The sequence below is a fragment of the Lepus europaeus genome, chromosome 6 (assembly GCF_033115175.1).
Source record: "Lepus europaeus isolate LE1 chromosome 6, mLepTim1.pri, whole genome shotgun sequence".
Classification (NCBI taxonomy): Eukaryota; Metazoa; Chordata; class Mammalia; order Lagomorpha; family Leporidae; genus Lepus; species Lepus europaeus.
The window spans coordinates 123,321,828-123,339,542 of NC_084832.1; the positions used below are offsets into that span (position 1 = coordinate 123,321,828).

Below are 17,715 nucleotides of genomic sequence, written 5' to 3' on the forward strand. Positions count from 1 at the left end.
CCATCTGTGTACACACATACTCCTGCACATCTGTGTACACGCACCCCTGCTGCACATCTGTGTATTCACACACCCCTGCTGCACATAGAACCTGAAACCCAGACACTTCCCTGTGTTCACGAGTTACATGCACTTTGGTCTTGTTCTCAAAGCACTGTGCCTGCACCGCGTGGCTGTCCTCTCTCCTCTACTTCTCTCTTTCTGGGGTTTGGGTGTTATCAGACAGACGAGAGGCTGTATATAAATTGTGGGGTGTCACCAGGAACAGTTCCGCTGATCATCACAGTTGTGCAGAATTTGCCTTTATACTTTCTCGATGAAGTCCGGTGCAGCTTAGCTGAACCGATTCTTATTTATTTATTTGACAGATAGAGTTAGTGAGAAAGAGAGATAGAAAGGTCTTCCTTCTGTCAGTTCAACCCCAAATGGCCACGACGGCCGGTGCGCTGCGCCGATCCAAAGCCAGGAGCCAGGTGCTTCCTCCTGGTCTCCCATGGGGTGCAGGGCCCAACCACTTGGGCCATCCTCCACTGCGCTCCCAGGCCACAGCAGAGAGCTGGTCTGGAAGAGGAGCAACTGGGATTAGAACCTGGCACACATTTGGGATGCCGGCATTGCAGGCAGAGGATTAACCAAGTGAGCCACAGCGCTGGCCAAGCTGAACTGATTCTGTGTGAATTTCGTGCAAAGCTATAGTTGCGTGCATGTTTTTGGTCCTGGAAGATACTTTTTGATCTACAAGGACTGACTGCTCGGCCTTGGGTTTCCTGAGGCTCCTATCTGAATTGGGGTGCTCATCCTGGCCTGTCTGTAGTGCCACTGTTCTGTTTCTGCTGAGTGACATCGGTGTGGTCTGTCTGTGCTGCTTGCTTGATGCTTGTCTTGTTGGCTGCTTCCCGTCTTCCCCCAGAAAGGTCAGAGTCCCTCTGAAACCTTAAAAACTCACCCACAGCGAGGGACCAGCGTCTCGCCCTGCAGCCTGTGCAGCATGGAAAGAAAGCGTTCGGGTTGTGGAAGCGAAACAGGGGCTCGTGTGCGGAGCGGTCTTTCTCCTTAGTCCTTGGCCCACTTGACCGAGCTTCTCGCCGATGTTTTAGGTACACTTGGGGATTAACGTACCTCACGCAGTAACCCGAGTGTGCGTTGTTAGACGTGTGGGTTTTGCTGGAGCCCTCACTTGCAGACTTACTGTAAAGAATTCACATGTCTAAGTTCCAGTTAGCTGCGAGTGAGTCACTCAGGAAAATCTGGGCAGGAACGAAGAGCGTGCAAGGCAGCAGACGGGAGCAGCTGCCCGTGTGCACCCCCTCCGCGTGTGAGGCTCTGGGGGGAGGGACATTCGCTGAGGAAGACAGCGGCACACAGCCCGGTGAGGAGCTCACTCCTGCTGCTCTCATTGACTAAGACAGCTTGTCACTCCAGTTCAGTGCAGAGCGTGCCCCGGGGCCTTGGTGGGTCTGAGTTAGTGTCCTGGAGTTGGCCGCCCCGCGTAGACCTGGCCTCCTCCAGGCTGCCTGTTCCCTTTGCCGTGGGTGATGCCAGGGCGGGCCTTGGAACAGCATGTGCCTCTCGGAAGTGCTCGCCCATCACAGGCGGGGTGGGCGATCTTTTGAATGTTTCTGTTAACCAGGCTGCACGACTCATCTGTCACCAAACCACGCCAACTGGACGCCAAGTTCGATTTACTTCTATGTGGTTTTTTTTTCCCTTGTGAAGTACTCCATGCCCTCCAGCTATGCTTTTATTCTAAGGTTTTTTTTTTGTTTTTGACAGGCAGAGTGGACAGTGAGAGAGAGAGACAGAGAGAAAGGTCTTCCTTTTTGCCGTTGGTTCACCCTCCAATGGCCGCTGCGGCCGGCGCACCACGCTGATCCGAAGCCAGGAGCCAGGTGCTTCTCCTGGTCTCCCATGGGGTGCAGGGCCCAAGCACTTGGGCCATCCTCCACTGCCTTCCCGGGCCATAGCAGAGAGCTGGCCTGGAAGAGGGGCAACCAGGATAGAATCCGGCTCCCCAACTGGGATTAGAACCCAGTGTGCCGGCGCCGCAAGGTGGAGGATTAGCCTGTTAAGCCACGGCGCCGGCCTATGCTTTTGTTCTAAATTCCCTTTACAAATAAACCCAAGAGAAAAAAACAGATTAAAAAAAATTTAGAGAATGTCAGCCAAAAATATGAAATTGTTGGTAACTGATGTAGGGGAATCCTGCCTCTGTACAGAGCTTGTATTTTTTTTATAAACATTTATTTATTTATTTGAAAATCAGAGTTACACAAAGAGAGAAGGAGAGGCAGAGAGAGAGAGAGAGAGAGAGAGAGAGAGAGAGAGAGGTTTTCCATCCACTGGTCCAGTCCCCAGTGGCCCAACGGACGAAGCTGCACCGATCTGAAGCCAGGAGCTAGGAGCTTCCTCCAGGTCTCCCACGCTGGTGTAGGGGTCCAAGGGTGTGGGCCATCTTCTACTGCTTTCCCAGGTTATAGCAGAGAGCTGGATCAGAAGTGGAGCAGCTGGGACTTGAACTGGTGCCCATATCAGATGCCGGCACTGCAGCTGGTGGCCTTACCCGCTGTGCCACCAGAGGTTATATTTTGTGTTTTCAGTGTTTGTGACTGGTTGTGTTGCTTAATCTGGTTGCTTAATCAGTTTCATTATTTACTTATTACTTACTTATTTATAAAGGCGGGGTAATAGGGAGTGAACCATCCACTGATTCACTAGCCAGAAAGCTGCAATAATTACCAGGGCTATGCCAAAGCAAAGCCAGCAGCCTGGAACTCCATCCAGGTCTCCCTTGTGGGTGGCGGGGACCCAAGTGCCTGGGCCATTTTCTACTGCTTTCCCAGGAGCACTGGCAGAGAGGTCATCAGAAGCAGAGCAGCCAAGACTTGGCCTGACACTCTGACAGAGGACGCTGGCGGGGCCAGCAGCCGCCTGACCTGTTGGCCAACAGTGCTTGCCCTTCACCTGATGCTTCTAAGCTTATTTCATTTCTAGTTGGAATAGGTGATTAAAAAAAAAAAATTATCTGATAGAGCTCTCAACCCTTGGTTCCCTCCCCAAATGCCTGTATAGAGGGAGGTGAGGCTGGGAAGAAGCCAAGGGCCAGGAACTCAGTGCAGGTTTCCTACCAGTTTGGCAGGAGCCCCTGTTACCTGAGCCATCATCACCGCCTCCCAGGGTCTGCACTGGCAGGATGCGAGCATGGGATCCAACCCAGGTACTTGATGTGTGACGAAGGAGTCCTAACTCGCTGGACTCAATGGCTACTCCAGGATAGGATGTTTGATTGTGTTTTCTAGCCACAGACTAAAACCTAACAGTACGGCGTCACTGCAAAGCATCAGCCATTGTCAGGGAGTCTGAGCAAGAGTGAGGAGACTCCAAGGTGAGGGTGGAAGGGCAGAGCCGGCGGCGGCATTGTGCAGTGTGCGTCCGTGGGGCTCCTGTGCCGGCTCGGTTCCCAGCTCTCTGGGTACTTAGACCATCCACACCACCACACACAAGGGTGTCCCCGGAGCAGAACTTTCACAGTTGTAGCGTGCCATGTCCTTCTGCAAAACCAGTATTTGTCCTTGTCTTTGCTTCTCCTTTTTTTTCTTTTCTTCCCAGTACAGTAGGAGGCCCCTGGTCCCTAAGGCATTGACTGCCACCGTGCAGGAGAGAGCACAGCAGGTGCTGTTCCCCAGCCCCTCCCCTGTAACAAAGCACAGGAGCAGAGAGGGCAAGCAAGGAGCAGAGTAGAGCCCAGCACTCTCGGTTTCTAACTATGGGCTTCGTGCCAGCTAAGGGCTTACAACTCACTCCTGAGCTAAGTGCCGGAGCCCTGGGCCACCCCTACCCGTGCTGCCTGCAGGACACTCAACCATTTGAAGGGGGGCACAGCAGCCTGCACCAGACACGGTGCCAGCTGCCAGCCCCACGGACCTCCGGTTTTGCTGTGAGATTGCACTAGAGCCGTTTCTCTTGGCTGATCCAGTTTGCCACTGGTGCAAGCAGGTGAGACTCCCCGTGGAACAGAAATGAGGGGAGCCACGTGTGGTGGTAGCTTGTGGCACGAGACAGGGCATAGGGCCTGGAGGCGCCCCTCTCCCAGGAGTGGGTCCTGGTGGAGGTTTGAGTGTGGGGTGAAAGCAGCCGTGGTTCTTGCCGACGGTGTGTGTGACATCTTCAAGCAGCTCTGGTTCACCCGTCCGGAACGGTTCTCAGGTGGCTTGGCTACTCAGTAAGCGCAGGTCTCGGGAGCTGAGAAATCTTCCCGAGAGGCTGACCACCCTGCGCGTTGGAGACGCTTGGGAACCTCTGACTTCGGGTTTCTTCCTGGATTGAACCTGGAACCGAGGAAAAGAGCCAGGAGGAGCTGGGTCCGGTGAGGCTGGGCAGGCAGGCGAGCTGAACCCCGAGCGCACCTGGCACGGGGTGGCCGCAGCAGGTACCGGCGCAGTGCTGTGTCCTGGTGTTTGAGGAAGATACATTATCAGGCTTTGCTGTATCCGGCCCCTTACTTATATCTTGAGGACCTTTATGGGTATTGTTGGTTCTTTGTCACATGCTCTCCCAGGTACATGTGGTGCCCTGTTAGTCGATTCTGGGTGGTGTCGCTTAAGGCTCTGTTGTGGTGACAGTGTGTGGAACATGCACAGGTGTGCCTGGCGCTGGAGGGGACACAGCCACCCACTTGCCTTGCTTCAGTCTGAGTCATTCCCAGGCAATCAGTTTTCTAGAAACTGTGGGTCAAGTTTTTTTTTTTTTTTTTTTTTTAAGTTTTTCTTCTTTTTCTTCCTTTTTTTTTTTGTCTCACTAATAGAGCCAAGCACACAGTGGAAGGAACATTGAAAACCATGTGTAGGAGGGATAAATGTTATTAGAAAATTGATATCTATGTCATAAAAATTTTTAGAAAGCAGGAAAGGAAAATTTTGCCACTATTTCCTCCTTTTGCTACTCTTAAAATTTTGAAGTCTGGGTAAGCCTGGGCTTTTGTTCCTAAGAATCTCTCTCTCTTTTTTTCTTTTTAAAATATTATTTGTTTATTTGATAAGCAGAGAGAATGAGAGAGAGCACTTGTAACCACTAGTTCACTCCTCAAATACCCAGGAAAGGCTGTGCAGGGCGCTAGAGCAGGAAGCTGGGGCAGTCCTGGTCGCTCACCTGGGTGACCTAATGAGCTGAACCATCATCACCTGCTGCCTCTCAGGATCTTTGTTAGGAAGCTGAAGTCAAACCCTGGAGTCGAGTGTTGTTCCCCGTACCCTGACGTGGGGTGCAGTGTCCTAACACCCAGGCTAGACACCCCCACCTCTTCTTTCGTATGTCATCGTATGCCTGTAGGGTGTGTTCCTAGTGAGTGTTTGATTTTTCTGTTAGTTACCCCCAGCTTCCAGGACTCGGTGGGGGCGTAGTGACTGAAACACAGTGTTTGTCCTCAGACAAATGGGTTTCCATCCAGACCTTGAGACCTTACGCAGAGCTGCACGTCTGAGGCCCGGGCTGGGCACTTAAGATACTGCTTGGGACCCGCACGCAGTGTCAGAGTGCCTGGTTCTGGTTGACTCATCTGCTTCCGATCCAGCTCCTGCTCACGTGCGCCCTGGGAGGCGCAGTCGTAGCTCTAGCAGTTGGGTCTTGGCTGCTCGTACTGTAGATGCAGATGGAGTTCCAGGCTCCTGGCTTCAGCCTGGCCCAGCTGTGGCATTGCTGGCATTGGGGAGTAAAGCAGTGGATCAGAGTGAGCTGTCTGCCTCTTTGTCTGTTCCTTTGACTTTCAAATAAAACAGAAAAAATAAAAAGTCTGAGTCCCAGTTTCCACACCTAGAATTTGACAGTAATGGTGCCAACTTTGTACTCCCTGGGTTGTTTAAATAGAATTATTTTTTTTTAAAAAGATTTATTTATTTATTTGAAAGGCAGAGTTAAAGAGAGGTAGAGGCAGAGAGGAGAGAGAGGTCTTTCGTCAGCTGGTTCACTCTCCAGATGGCTGCAGCCACTGGAGCTGCACCAGTCTGAAAGCAGGAGCCAGGAGCTTCTTCCAGGTCTCCCACGTGGGTGCACGGGTCCAAGGACTTGGGCCATCTCCCACTGTTTTCCCAGGCCATAACAGAGAGCTGGATCGGAAGTGGAGTAGCCAGGACTCTAACCAGCATCTACATGAGGTGTTAGCACTGCAGGCAGCGGCTTTACCCACTATACTGCAGTGCTATCCCCTGCTAAGTTTTTGTTATAGGATCTAGCATGTACCAGGCACTCAGTGAATAGTACATTGTCATTAATAAAATACCACTGGGGGCCGCGGCTCAATGGGCTAATCCTCCGCCTTGCGGCGCCGGCACCCCGGGTTCTAGTCCCGGTCGGGCGCCGGATTCTGTCCTTGTTGCCCCTCTTCCAGGCCAGCTCTCTGCTATGGCCCGGGAGTGCAGTGGAGGATGGCCCAAGTGCTTGGGCCCTGCACCCCATGGGAGACCAGGAGAAGCACCTGGCTCCTGCCATCGGATCAGCGCGGTGCGCTGGCCGCAGCGGCCATTGGAGGGTGAACCAACGGCAAAAGGAAGACCTCTCTGTCTCTCTCTCTCACTGTCCACTCTGCCTGTCAAAAAAAATAAAATAAAAAATAAAATACCATTGGGGCCAATGCTGTGGCGTAGCGGGTACAGCTGCCACCTGCAGCGCCGGCATCCCATATGGGCAGTGGTTCAAGTCCCGGCTGCTCCACTTTTATCCAGCTCCCAGCTAATGGCCTGGGAAGGCAGTAAAAGATGGCCCAAGTCCTTGGGCCCATGCGCCCATGTGGGAGACCCGGAAGAAGATCCTGTCTCCTGGCTTCGGATCCCCGCAGTTCTGGCCATTGTGGCCAATTGGGGAGTGAATCAGTGGATGGAAGACCTTTCTCTCTCTCTCTCTCTCTCTCTGCCTCCCTCCTACCCTCCCTATCTCTGCCTTTTCTTCTCTAACTCTTTCAAGTAAATAAATCTTTAAAAAATGAAATATCATTAACTGTACTCTTTCCATTTATTTATTTTTTAAAGATATGTTAATTTTTTGAAAGCCAACGTGACATGGACAGAGTGATCTTCCATCTGCTGGTTCACTCCCCAGATGCCGGAGGCAGCCAAGGCTGGGCCCGGGCAAAGCCAGGAGCTCCATCTACATCTCCCAGATTGGCAGTAGGAGTGCAAGTTCCTGGGCCACCATCTGCTGTCTTCCCAGGTGCATTAACAGGGAGCAGCGCGGCTGGGACTCCAGCCAGGCACTCTGGAATGGGGTGTGGTGTCCCGGGTGGCAGCCTAGCTCACTGCGCCCCGACTGCCAGCCTGTGACCGTTGCTCGATGACTGGCGGTCTGTCCGATGGCATATGTCATTTGCATCACCATTCTCCTGCTACCGGGCCCTCCGGTTTCCTTCGAGTTTGCGCTGGGATAGCACATTGCGCGTCTCCTCCCTCTGTGCCTCCAGCACTCTTGTTCAGGGCTCTTGGTGTGCAAGGACCTCTGTTTGGCATTGGAAACATAGTGTCAGCGTGGCCTTGAGGGGCTCCCAGGGCAAGGGGAGATGTTCACAGGAATGTACGACCTGTGGCAAACACCATCGCTGCCTAGACCCTGGAGAAGGTACAGGAGAGAGGACGGCATGTCCGCTCCATCTCGGGGCAGGTTGCCCAGGAGGAAGGGAGGGAGTTAGTGGTGTGAGGAGCAGGTTCTTCAGCCAGCTGTGACATGAGACGTGACATGGGGAGCGCAGAGTCCAGGTAAGACAGAGGTGGGTGATGAGGGGGCCCAAGCTGGTAGGAGGGGCGGAGGCAGGCTGTGAGCTCTCCGGGAGGTGATAGGTTTCCCGGAGTTGAGCGGAGGTCATTGGAAGGGTGGGATCCGCGTTTCCAGACACAAGGAGCATTCGAGAGGACCAGGTATGGGGCGGAGAATCAGGAGCTTCGTTTTGAGATGTTACACCTGAGATGCTTATTAAGTATCCACACCAGGGGTGTGGGATGCAAGGATCTGGATTTCGTGGACAGACAGGCTTGTCCCCAAGTCATAAATGCAGGAGTAGTGAGTGTATTTCTGGTATTTATAACATGTTTTAAAAACTTGGTACTCTACCCATTCTTCTTGTATAAAAACCTATGCTGCAGCCACAGCTGGAGCCTGGGTGCTCTGCTCAGACAGCCTGGTGTGGGTCTTTCCAAGATGGTCCGTGAATTCCTGATAGGGAGACTTGGTGAACACAATCTCTGAGGTCAGGCGGCAGAGCACTGCAGGTCTTGGGGACAGCAGTGGCCTGGTAAAGTTGCCCAGGGCGGCACTGTACCTCTGGCTGGGTGTGGCAGTCATCAGTGCCAGCCAGCGGCAGCAGTGTCTTGGGGACAGGGGAGGGGATGATGCCAGTGCCCCTGGGAGTAGGAATTAGACCCCTAGCACAGAGCCACAGTGTCGGGCCACCTTGTGAGGCGTGGTATGGGCTTTGCTGGTCTCGTCCCCCCGATAGCCTCCCCGCACAGGCACAATGGAAGCTGGGCAGGGATGATGGCCCCTCGGGTGGCGGTGGCTCCTCCTTGGAGCACTTCACACCCAGGCCAGCACAGCTGTTGTCATCCCCAGTAGCGACAAATGCCCTGCACCCGGTCCTCTGGCCAGCCCACATCTATGCTACCTGTTCTTAACTGTGACCACTGTCAAGTAGAATTTTCCTTGTTATTTCCAGTTTTTTAAACCAGCACATAAACTTCAGACTTTCTTTGTTAAATTTGTATTTTAAAGTATGGGGGCAGTGAAGAAAGTTTGTGGAATTAAAAACTAATGTTGGGGTGGGGGTTACGGTGCTGCAGGTCGGTTGCCCCTTAGGATGCCCGTCTGAGTCCTGGCTGCTCCTCTGGTGTATATTCTGCTAACACACCTGGGCAGGCAACGGAAAACTGCCCGAGAGCTTGGGCCCTACCCACCCACCTGGGAGACCTGGAGGGAGTTCCGTGCTCCTGTCTTCGGCCTGGCCCAGGACTGCCTGTTGCAGGCATTTGGGGAATGAACCGATGAACGAAAGATGCTCATTCTCATGCCCTCTCTGTAACTCTGCCGTTCAAGGTAGAAATACAGAAATAGATATTTTTAAAAGAAAAATGTATTTTAGTCCAAAGTCATTTTCAGATCCATTCATAAGAAGAGTTCTCAGTAAGTTGGTGAGAAATGTGTCTTACGTAAAAAACTGCATGGATTTCATAACATCCTTGCAGAAAGTAAACATCTTGCAGTTCTGTTATCCACGACCTTTTTGGAGTAACCTCTTCTCTTGGAGATTTTTCCACCAGGCTGGTGCAGGGGCCGGCACTGTGGCACAGAGGGTGAAGCTGCTGCCTGCAGTGCCGACATCCCGTATGGGCACCGGTGCAAGACTCAGCTGTTCCACTTCCGATCCAGCTCTCTGCTATGGCCTGGGAAACAACAGAAGATGGCCCAAGTCCTTGGGCCCCTGCACCCGCATGGGAGACCTGGAGAAAGCTCCTGGCTTCAGATCGTCCCAACTCCAGCTGCCCATGTTGTGGACATTTGGGGAGTGAAGCAGCAGATGGAGGACATCTCTTTCTCTCTCTCTGCCTCTGCCTCTCTGTAACTCTGCCTTTCAAACAAATAAGTAAATCTTAAAAAAAAGAAAGACTAGGCAGTGAGGAGGTTTAACATCTTTAAACTGTTTTGTATTTCACACGTTCTCTTTGTTGAATTTTCCTTTGTTTGTCCCGGTAAAAGATCATTTCCCTAAACTGGTTTACAGGTTTCTTGAAGATAATATTTCCTGGTGTTCTTTTTTTTGTGATTATTCAGTTTGTTACTAAGCCCAATAGTAGTGATACTTTGATAGTTCTTTTACACAGGAATGGTGCAGATGTATTTACATATTTGGGTACTTCGCGGAACTGCTGGTACTGTAAGTAATATCCAAATTGCTCCTTTAGATTTTTTATAGAAATCATATCATTTGCAAGTATTAGTTTTCTTGTTTTTGTCTCTTGCTTTGGTTCACACTAGGAGTGGGACTCGGGGCGTAAGGCAGGGTGGTCGCAGGGTGGTCACAGGGTGGGGGCAGCGTCTGAACATCTAGGCACAGAACACAGCTTTTGCTTTTTTTTTTTTAGACTAACGTGCATTGTTTCTCTGCTGTGCCCTTATAAAAGTCTATTTCTGATGGGTAGTTTGCGTGTATCCATAGATTACTTGCAGCAGGTGTTCTTGTGTGATGTGCTCGGTGTCTAGCCCTGTCAGCTTCTGATTCGCTGGTGGGCCCCGGGGGCAGGGCTGCCCGCTCACCTGCAGAAGAAGCAGGTCCTTGTCTTTCAGGACAGCTGTGGTGGCTCAAAACTCACGGTGGAGCTGAGGCTCCAGTCAAAGTTTTATGTCCGGTAGCCCCCTCTCAGATTCAGCACACACGCTAGAAACACACTGACTCAAGTTTTCCCTAAACATTATTAATACATAAAACCACCGATTTTTAGCACTTTATTTTCAAACTCAGATTTTTACAAACATGATTAAGTACTTGCTTAGAAATCCTAAACAAACCCAGCTTTGAGCGGGTTGCCAATCAGAAAGCGTCTTGGTAGTGCCACTGAGATTTCTAGAATGCTTCATTTGACTTCTCAAGTTTTTTTTTTTTTTTTTTTTTTTTCCCGTGTTTGTCCAGTTGAGTCTCTCGTGACCTTTGTCCCTGAGCAGGCCACGTACGCTATCTGAGGTATTAGGACTCCGTGCCACCACGGGCAAATCTGTGGAAAGCTTTTAGCTGGCCTGCCTTGCCTTGTTTAAATAGCCAAACACCTGCTAGGCAAGCCCCGCGCATGTGAGTGGCTGTGTATGTTCCTCCCTCCAGGATTTGTGAAGCCGGAGTACAAAGGCAGCAATTGTTACCCAATAAGCAGTAGTCACACACTCCTACCAATCGCCTTAGGAGGGCTGGTTGCCATGGAATCCGCCATCTGTTCACTCCCCGCCAACGGGATGTGATTAGCCTGGCTGGGCTGGGGACTGGAAGCCGGGAGCCTGGGCGGCCCCAGGTTATCTGCCATGGACTGGGCTGGCGGGAGGCTCCGTGGGGCTCGCTGGAGGAGCAAATGAGGGCGCTTCAGTGCGGCCGTTCCTGACTGCTGGCTGCAAAGGATACCTTCGGCTTCAGAAGGTAAGTTACCCGGCTGCCAGCTCCCCAGCTCCTACTACGTTTGGCATGGCGCATGATCTCCATGTGGTCCGAGGAGAGGAAGCCGCCAGCACGGCACGCTGGCCTGGTGGTGGTTTTAGGCTGCCCGGTAGTGCCCGTAAAATCACCTGCTGACGTGGGAAAATGAAAGAACAATTGCTTGACCTTTAAACACGCGCCTGCCTGTGATATTGCGTTCGGACCCCCGCGTGTGGCCGGGGAGGATGTCTCCGGATGAATTACGCCAGTGTTCTTTCTGAAATACGCCCATGGCCACAGTGTGGTTGGCGTCCCTGCTCATTCTTTGCAGCGTGTCTCGGGTCAGGGACATTTGTAGGTTATGATTTTGTTAATGATTATCCGGGCCCACATGACCGACCCCCCGTGACCGGCTGCTGTTTGCAAAGGAGGTGTTTGTACAGTTCTCTTCTGCAAGGCTTTTGCACAAGTTTCAAGGGCCTGAGCAACGCGGGGACGATGTGACAGCGCTCCAAGGGCAGGCTGCAGGCTTGGGGACGCAGGAAGGGAGCACCGCTAGGCAGATGGGCTTCGATCTCAAGGGCTCCCTTTGTTTTTCTATGTCAGCAGCTCCTTAAAATGTGTGTTGCGTATTGTGAACGGCCGAGGGAGATTTTCGTCCTAACAAATGGATGACTGACATTTTTCTGGGCGGCTAAGAGGTTGGGAGCTGAAACAAGGGACTTCTGTGTCCTGTGTCAAGCAGCAGTGTGTTGCCCTCCCCAAAACTCTGCCCTGAAATAGCACAGGGAGGAACAGAGAGAGTGCTGCCTACACCCCAAGACTTGTGTTGTAAGTTTTTCTGGCATTTAAGGCACAGCGCCCAGTGCTCAGGGGCTCCAACCGGGTCCTCCATTTTTTTATGTGATCCAGGAAGGGCGGCAGGGAGAGGCTGTGCGTGGGGAGTTGCATTCCTTCTGCCCGTGCCTTCTGCTGTGGTCTTGGGCATTCCTGTCGCTGGCTGGGTGACTGCCCAGCCAGCCAGCGAAGGTCATTGATTTTCTCTTGTTAATGACAGTGTGAAATCCGATAGGTGGAGGACGCAGGCTTCCCGATCAGGTTTCCAGGCCTGACTGTGACTTGTGGGTTCTTGGAGTAATTTGTCATTGCCTTAAAGATTCATACTGCCTTTCGCAATCTCTCGTCCGTGTATATTACTTCCTAGTTGGTTTTTTTGTTAGTAGGCACAATTAGATTAGGTACCTATCACCAGTCAGCTCTACAAGCACCTGCTATTTGCCAATAATACATATCTTTCTGCCTGGAAATCACCTTAGTATCACGTGTGAAAATGTTGAGGCTGATCTTACGTTGCTGGGATATGACTTTTGTCTGTAAAAACCAGTCATTCATAAGAAATAAGAGGTTGGGGTGGGAGGATGAGGGTGTTCGTGTTGCTTTAATTACCGTGTAGCTTAGCAACCTGAACAAGCCCCTGAGTGATTGGGTGTGAAGTGTGTGGCGTGCGGTGCCCAGGATGTCACGTTGAGGCCGCGGAGCTGGGCTGCATGGCGCTGTGCGGTCTCGGGTTCTGGAGGGCTGGGGAGTTGCTGCCTGTTCTTATTACTGAGTTAAAGTTAGGAGGTTGAGTTTTGAAAGCGGATGTTGATGTTCAAGTGCCTCTCAGCCTTTTGTGGGGATGGGCAGGCACTGAGTCGCTTACTTGGATTTAGAAGCTTATTTCTTAATGTGCTCCTTGGCTCCTGAGTAATGAGTGATACAACCACGCGGTTTTGTAGGGCACTTCCAGCAAGCTTTGTCTGTCACCCATTGACACGTAACAAAGGGGTTCTTGAGGGTAGCCCTGTCCTGAAATGGGTGAAGAGTGGGCCCCGGGGTCAGCCCCAGGCATGCCTGTGGCACCGGCCTGGCCTTGAGGGCGTGTGGTTCCGGGTCCTGGTGAGATGCCCACCTCCACCTTCTGTGTGTACGGCAACTTGTGCAAGTGAATTTTTCCAGTTCTGACTTGCAGGGCTCCTCTGAAGGCCTCTTTCTCAGTCTCACCGTCCCTGTATGGGGCGAGGGAGAGCGGTGGCTAGAGTTCAGTGATTCTAAGCTGCCTCCAACTTTTCCCACTCTTTTAAAAAGAATTTGATTTGTATTTGAAAGGCAGAGAGACATACACAGAATGTTTCATCCACTGGTTCACTCTCCCAAGTTGTCACAAGAGCCAAGGCTGGGCCAGGCTGAAGCTGGGATCCGAGAACTCGAGGTCTCCCATGTGAGTGGCAGGGACCCGACCAGCCGAGCCATCACCTGCAGCCTCCTATGCTGGGTTTTACCTGGAAGCTTGGAAGCAGAGCTGGGGTTTGAACCCAGGCCCTCCAACATGGAATGTGGGCATTCCAGCTCTCGTCAGTCGTACAGAACCTTTGGATTTTACTGAATGATGAGTTTATGTTCAAATACTATAAACCTAGCCTTGACCCAAGGTTTGTAAGATTATCATGTAGGTGACAGATGGGAAACTCTGGTTAAAATGCTCATCGAAACCCGTGAGGGTCTGAGCAGACGGCACGTCAGCCCACGCTACTTCAGCTCGGTCTCGTCTTTGCTTCTGCCGTAGACACTTTGTGCCGGACTCTTCCTGACCTAAGTTTTATTCAGACAAGAAGGTCCAGGAGGTAACAACAGTGTTTCATTTCTTACATGTTTCCTCCTGTGTCTCATTGACACATTTGCGTAAGTCCTAAATCGAGACGCGCTGTTTCTTTGCTTTGGAGTCCAGATGGGTGATGCCGTTTTTGAAGTTCACCGTTGAGGGTCCTTGTGGTCCCTTTGGCCTGTGCTGTCTGTGTTGCTGGGAAGCAGGGTTTGGAGAGCCTGCAGCTGCTGTCATCGGGGCTGCTGCTGCTGTGCTCACGTGTTCTTGGCACTGCACCTGTTAGCGTTTTTCATGACTTTGTAAAAGAAGTGGGCTAGATGGTTGGACAGCAGTTATGAATCACTGCTTAGGATGCCTGCGTCCCCTAGCAGAGTGAGTTCCAGCTCTTTCGATCCAGCTTCCTGCTAATGTGCACCCTGAGAGGTAGTTGGGTCTCTGCCACCCATGGGAGACCCAGCCTGATGGCGTTTCTGGCTTCTGGCCTCAGACGTGTGTAGCCTCAGCTGTTGTGGACATGTAGGGAGTGAACTAGTGGATGGAAGCATTATCTGTGTCTTTGCCTTTCAAATAAATGAACAAGCAAACAAACAGTTAAAAAAAAAAGAGAGATACTGAAAACTGCCGCTTTCTACCCTCTCCCACAATGCCATTTTGCCTGGGTGCAGGGTTGCAGGATGGGTTGATGGCTGCACCCGTAGAGGGTGCGTCGCTCTGATAGACGGAGAAGTCCAGGAAGAGCAGCCTGAAGGCAGGCGTGAGCGCCGTGGAAACCTCCCAGAGCTCTGTCAAAGTCGCTGCGTTTGCCGGCGTCTCCCCCTGCAGGAGCCTGTGCCGTGGGCGTGGGCATGGGCAGCCACTCTGTGCCGTCCGGGTCTGTTGGTGTGCAGCTCCTGTGTGTCTGGAGAATCAAAGCAAACTTGCCATAAATTGGCGAGGAGGGGGCCTTGTGGGCGGTGCTGGGTCTTGGAGCATCCTGTGTGGGCCGCTTTGCCTGCTCGTTCCCTCGCCCCTGTGTGGACCCACGAAGAGCCTGAGGAGTTCTGTGAGTCTAGGAAGACCTTAATCGCGGACAAGTTCCCTGTGTTACACGTGACCCCCACTCTGGGGCTGTTCTTTGGAAACAACTGTTTTGAATGACTGACTTCTCTTCCTTGACTTCCTCCTTGTCTGTCTGAGATGCCATATTGTGTTTTGTTTAACCAGTTTCCTTGTCCTGAGCTGAGTGAAACCATGAGACACAGGGTGTTCCCATAAGGCAGGCAGACAGAATCTGCTGCGTATTTTTAGATCCGTCTCCTACACTGCCACGTGTTTATTTTCGCATAATTTAGAGATCCCAATCTAAACATGATCCGTGGTGTAGAGCCTCTCCTTGTAAAGAATCCCAGGTCATGGAGATGAAGCAGCTCGCCCAAGGTCACAGAGCCTCGGAGTGGCGGAAAGAGCTGATGTTGGGCGGCTCCGCACAAGGTCAGCCGACTGCACGTGGCCCCCAGAGGGAGTGCATCTGGGGCGTCTCCCGCAGACCCGGGACTCGTGATTCTCCCCTGGGCCTGCAGGGCGCACAGGTCTGCAAGGTGATTACCACAACGTCCCTTTGCCTGACCTTGTTGCAAAGGAGCAGCCGGACCAACCAGACGCTTGACCCTCTGCCTCCCAGCTGTATCTACAGGGAGTTAAAGCACTGATAGGAATGTTGTGAGGGTGCCAGGACTGTGGTGGGCGGGGTGCTGGGGAAGGGAGCCCCAAAGACAAGTGCCTCCGCTGTGGGGCACACACCTGTCACCTCTTGAGGGTCACACACGGGTTCCACAGACTCTGCTGCAGGCACAGCCCGCTCCAGCCGACTGCTTCCTCTCTCCTCTGGCCTGCTCACCTGACCACTTGGTCCACTCGGCCCAGGGCCTCCCTGCCCCCTGTTGGCGATGTTGCTGGCATCAGTGTTAACCTCTCATTCGTTTGTCAGTGGTTTGCTGAATGTTCGCTCTGTGCTGTCAGGGATGTGGGGGCCCTGGTGGCAGACACAAAGGGCCAGGACTCGGGTGACGTCGGAAGACGGCGTGAACGGTGTCATTTCTAGCTGTGCCAGTTGTGTGGAGATGAAACGTGGCGTGTTGAGGGTGCGTTCCGGGGCGCTGGGCCTTAGCCTGGCTGGGGGGACGTGTCTCCCTGGGCAGACACCGGCGATGGAGGTGGGGATGCAGGAGAGCCCACCATGGGGCCTGGGTCACACTGACGAGAGTGCTCCAGAGCTGTGTTGGCTGAAGCGTCACCTGTCCTTCAGGGCTTTCCAGGACAGGTTCTGCAGCTGGGTGGCCCTGGGGTTCGGCACAGCTGTGCATTTGGCCCCTGGATGTCTCTGGGCCCATTGATTCACTCTGCCATGCCTCAGTTTCCCCACTTGTTCTCCCCCCTGGACTATTACAAGAGGTGAAGCCCGACGTTGCAGTGAAGCCCTAAAGATGGTGAGGGCTGGGATATTCTCTGAAGGGCCTCGGTGAAAACCCCTTGAATCTTTTTTTTTTTTTTTTTAAAGATTTATTTATTTTATTTGAAAGAGTTACAGAGAGAGGTAGACACAGAGAGAGAGAGAGAGGTCTTTCATCCGCTGGTTCACTCTCCAGATGACCACAATGGCCAGAGCTGCACCGATCCCAAGCCAGGAGCTTATCCCGGGTTTCCCACGCAGGTGTAGGGGCCCAAGGACTTGGGCCATCTTCCACTACTTCCCCAGGCCGTAGCAGAGAACTGGATCGGAAGAGGAGCAGCCGGGACTAGAACCGGCACCCATATGGGATGCCAGCGCTTCAGGCCTGGGCTTTAACCTGCTGCGCCACAGCGCAGGCCCCAACCCCTTGAATCTTAAAATATCTGCTCCTATTGGCAGTGGGAGCCTGACAGGGCCATCAGCCGGCGTTTTTAAATACTGATTTAGGTGAACAGCAGAAAAAAAGAGCTGTCCCATGTGCTGGTTCACTTCTCAAAATGGGCAAGGCTGGGCTGCAGCCAAAGCTGGGAGCCGGAACTCCATGCAGCTCTCCCAGTGAGCACCAGGGACCCAGCTCCCTGAGCAATGAGCACTGCCTCCCAGGGGCCACGTTAGCTGGAAGCTGGAGTCAGGAATTGAATCCAGGTTCCGTGACGTGGATTGTGACTTGGTTAAGTGGCATCTTAACAGCTAGGCCACACGGCTGCTCCATGCACGCCTTCCTGTGTTCCCTCTCCCCTTGCTGAATTCTGGCTGAGGAGCGGGAAGAGATAGATGTGTGCTCCCCCCAGGCCCAGCTGACCACCGTGTGATAATTGTGTGCCGTGCCAGCCGCGACGTAAGGAAGAGGGTGCAGGGCAGAGGGGAGGGGTGAGCCCCTGTACGCCAAGCTGGGGCTGGGGTCTCCGGTTCTGCGCAGGTGACGTTGGGGAGGCACGGTGGGCAGGATCTGAGCCAGGGCGGGCTGGAGATGGAGACTTGGCCTGGAGGGAGTGCGTGCTGGATCCCAAGAGGAGAGATACCTGAATAGCGGTCTGCACCAGGAGTGGTCTGCCGTTGTACCCTCCGAGAGCAGTTCAGTTTGATGGGAACGTGGGAGGGAGCACGAGCCTAGGCAGCTGGAGTCCCTCCCCCTCCCCTAGGGCAGGCCGACCTCGTCTTCCACCGTCACAGCCACAACACATACCCATCGCATCTTACACTTAGTGCTGAGATTCCGAAGTTGCCACAGAAGGTGGAATGTGCATCCAGCCAGGAAAGGCCTGGAAACGTCCCTTGGGAAGGCTTTGCTAATTTTTTTTTAAAGTTTATTTATTTGAGAGACAGAGTTACAGACAGAGACAGCGATCTTCTACCTGCTGGTTCACTCCCCAAGATGCCTGCAATGGCCCGAGCAGCGCCGATCCGAAGCCAGGAGGCAGGAGCTTCTTCCAGGTT

General features: G+C 52.8%; 1 protein-coding gene across 2 annotated transcripts in view; it reads left to right on the forward strand.

Moving 5' to 3' along the window:
• The window catches only part of FGD4 (FYVE, RhoGEF and PH domain containing 4), a 149,011-nt gene that overhangs the window by 9,301 nt on the left and 121,995 nt on the right, over window positions 1-17,715 (forward strand). The window contains exon 1 of one of the 2 annotated variants that reach the window (XM_062195054.1): window positions 11,932-11,977. The exons of the other annotated variant lie outside the window; for it this stretch is intronic. The gene's annotated coding sequence lies outside the window, so the exon portion shown is untranslated. Of the gene's footprint in view, window positions 1-11,931; window positions 11,978-17,715 lie in introns of those variants that run through there. 2 annotated transcript variants of the gene reach the window in all.